The sequence below is a fragment of the Bactrocera latifrons genome, unplaced genomic scaffold (assembly GCF_001853355.1).
Source record: "Bactrocera latifrons isolate USDA-ARS-PBARC rearing strain unplaced genomic scaffold, ASM185335v1 scaffold_2, whole genome shotgun sequence".
NCBI lineage: Eukaryota > Metazoa > Arthropoda > Insecta > Diptera > Tephritidae > Bactrocera > Bactrocera latifrons.
The window spans coordinates 3,413,769-3,417,881 of record NW_017535518.1 but is presented as its reverse complement, the minus strand read 5'-3'; positions in this window follow the sequence as shown (position 1 = coordinate 3,417,881).

The window sequence follows — 4,113 nt, the reverse complement described above, 5'->3', positions numbered from 1 at the left end:
TGCCTCCACTACAAATATGTCACAAGGTTTCGATGAGCGGTTCATTGGGATAGTCGTCTACACATAGCGTTATATACATATAAAAATACATATATGTGCATGCACGAAGGGAGTAATTTTAAAATGACAGTGTATAGTTTTCTTAGATCAATACACACGCATATACTCCAAGCACCACAAACTCATACACATACACATATAAGTGTGTGCGCTTCGGAGGAAAATTGCATTTGAAGAAAGTGCACATAAGAAAACAAAATATTCTTGCTTTGCTCTCCTTATCTCCTTTGCTTGCCTTTCTTTTTCTTGCTGCTTGGCCAAGCTCTGCTCCGGATCTGTGGTGGCAAATTCTGCTTCGTTTAATTGCTGTTCGGCTGTTCGGTAGAAATCTTGCAGGAAACTTTAGCAATATGGTCATTACTGCTTGTGTGAGCAAGTGTGTGTGTGAAGAGTTGTATTTGCTTTTCTGAATATGTGCATGACTTAAAAGTTGGCATTTTACTTCAACATAGTGAAGACATACAGTGTGACGGTCAGCTTTTCAGGATAAAATATTTTTTTATAACCTGAACCGGGTATATTAAGTTTGGTTTGGTTTGGTTTAGTTGGTAAGTATGTTGAGCTGAGTCGATTTAGTAACGTCCGTCTGTCTGTCCGTCCGTCTCTCTGTATATATACGAACTAGTCCCTCAGTTTTTAAGATATCGTTTTGAAATTTCGCAAACGTCATTTTCTCTTCAAGAAGCTGTCGGAGCTGCCGATATTGGACCACTTTAACTATAGCTGCCATACAAACTCAACGATCGGAATCAAGTTCTTGTAGGAAAAACTTTCACATTTCACAATGTATTTTCACAAAAGTTGGCAGAGGTTATTTTCTAAGATAGTAATGTAATATACGAAGAAATTGTTCAGATCGGCTTACTATAGCATATAGCTGCCATATAAACTGAACGATCGGAATCAAGGGCTTATATGGAAAACTTTCGCATTTGACGTTTAGCTTAGGGTAATAATATAATCTCCTAAAAAATTATTCAGGCCGGATTACTAAAGCTTCCATATAAGACAGCCGAAGTTAACATTTTTCTTGTTTTGTCATATTTTCGGGGCTACTTTCAAGAACGTCGCAATTTTTTGAGGATATATATCACATGTTTTATTAACGCGTGAAAGTGGTCTTGACTTTTTTGCGAATATACCTACTCATTTTCCAAGTTCATGATTTGATAACTGTAGTTATTATATTTCCATTCCTTCTTTAGCTTATAAATGTGTAAAGTATGTATGAAGACTTCATTTGGGGCCAAAAAATAGTTACTCTATTTTATTCAACATGCAATTTATAGCCATATGATAACCAACAACAGCAAATTCAATAGACCTAGAATTACAAGTACATCATAATTTGCTACCAGAAAGTCTTTACAGAAAAACTACCAGAGAGGCCACCATTAGACATACAAGGAAAAGTGAAGTGAGATGCAGATCAGAATTCCACTATCTCCTAAAAACCCTAGAAAACAGAAAAAAATCGATTCAGGCAGAAGGACGGAAGTGGCAGCCATAGCAGATAGCATTGAACACATTGCTCCGAAGTACAGCCTCTTTTATTTATATGAGCGGCTCCTGTGAAATTGCAAGATCGTTCTGACATAGAGTGGAATATAGGAAGAACCCTGCAACTATTACTGCTCGCTTTTACAAGGTTCTTCTTATAGCAAAACTGAAATTGCAAGATCGTTCTGACATAGAGTGGAATGTAGAAAGAACCCAGCAACTATTACTGCTCACTTTTAGCAAGATTCTTCTTATAGCAACACTAATTTTGACTGTGAGCTTAAAATTAGTAAAGAAATATCTATCCTCACTATCTATAACATGAAGCTATTATAATAGTTATTAGGGTGGCCATGGCGGAATCCCTAACAACTGCCAAGCCGAACGAGCTCCAAACATAACATCAGTAGAACTAGCGTGAGCTAAGCAGGAGTTGGTCGATCACCAGCTCCTGGGTATTTGTAACATACTTCTGTAGGAAGATCAGCAAGGCTTTTACTACAGCCATTGTACAAGTTCTTATTTGTGAAGAACTTGTTGGAAGCATATTGTCAAAGTTGTATGGAGGATGATGCAGTTGAAACTTTTCACTTCATTGTGCAGTGTTTGCAATACTGAGATTAAACCTTTCGATCAGGGAAGATAGCCACCTCAACAAATTTATGATAGGTTCAAACCGATTTTTGGAATTTTTTCTGATTACTATATAAATGTTTAAGTTATCATAACGAATATACGTTCAGGCAGCTAAAGTGAGATGCCTTTTGGCTCTTGTAGCAGGATCGAACTTTTAGCCTAACCTTTAACCATATTTAAAATATATGAAATTTCAACATTACCCAAAATAATGTCTAAAAAAAAGTATAATTTGTGAGGGAAACTGTTACTTTCTAACTACGAGGAATGAATAAGAGGATGCTTAGAGTGCTTTCTTCCTCAGGTATAGGTGTAGTGGTTACACGGGAGTCGAAACTTTTAGATACTCATTTGAAGTCGCTCCCTTCGACTAACGGTTATTTTAGCTCCGATCTTTAGGTACTTAGAGATCTTCCTCTCGATGTATTTATCGACTATCAATTCCAAAGCTATCATCTGCGAAAATATTGTTCGCTAATATTTTACTCACTTTGTCACACTGTTACTCCATTCGAACCTTGCTGACCAACACTCGCCTAAGACGAAATTTTAATGCAATTTTCTTGCATAGCCTTTTGCTTATTTACATTTTTCGACAGAACCTGAAATAGCAAGACTTGAGAGAATCACTATGCCTTCCCTTAGCCAAATGGACGGCGCAGTATGAGGAGGAGAACGCACAGCTAAAACACCAAATGCAGAAGAGAGCAGGAAGTTGCCGAAGAAAATCATTTTCATTTAATTGTGAATACATTTTTGCTTGTGTGCGTAGATGTGTGTGTTTGTATGAATGCGTGTATATGAGTGTGGGCGTGTGTGTGCGTTTCGAATGGAAGAAGAAATTTGCTATTCATCTTTTGGCATAACTAAGGCAAACACACACTTACACACAAACTGTTAGCTAAATTTGTTGGTATGCATGGAAGGAAAGACGTTTATGTGTGTGACAGGCTTTGTATGCATGTGATTGTATCTGTATGCATGTGTGTGGATGTCTTACAAGATACTGACCAAGCAAATTAAAGTTTCCAACCGAAAATTCTCTACCGATCACTCAAACTCGACGCGGCAGACAAAAGTATTCATTGGGGGTGGCATCAAATCGAAAAGTAACCGCACAAAATACATACACACACACCTTCATACCATTGCACATACAAATTCTTAAGTCTGTGTGTGGATTTGGAAAACAGAGTAACTGCTCCACCTTCGCCTCTGGGCCTACTTCCGCAACCTTCACGGCAAATACAAAATGCTAACGCACATTTATACATGAACGCATACGTATAAGTGAGTGTGTTGCATGAATTGTGCGTTACATCTCATTTTGGGGCGCCTGTGCGTGCGGCGATGACAAACATGACATGGCGTATGAGTAACCTCTTTGTGGGTATGCAACCGCTACCCTTACCATGACTATGCGCTACGATAATCAAGCTGCAAGCACACACACACACACTTACAATTTTCATTTGCTTGTTGGTATATGTGTGTTGGTGAGACAAAATGCAGGCACATCTCAAGAAGCCACATTAAAGATGCCTATGCCTTGACATTTTACAACAACATGCAAACTAAAACAAATATCTTACAACAAATATATTTTATACTTTACCGACATACATCTTGTTGTGTAAAAATTACTTTAGTATGGCAGCACTACGCATACATTTGCACGATATACATATGTTTGTTGGTATGAGTTTAAGGTGAAGTTGTTGACGGAAAATATGGAATGCCCTGCAAAAAGTGTTTTAATACCCATTAAGGGTTGCAGCTAATGGCACTGAGTGGTCACTACAATTAGTTGCGTTGCGTAAGGCAGAGTACTGCAACGTTTGAAGTTTCGAAATTTGGAGTTTGGGTTTCTTGGAAATTTGTCTTCATTTATTGTATATAGTTCGTGTATGAAATATA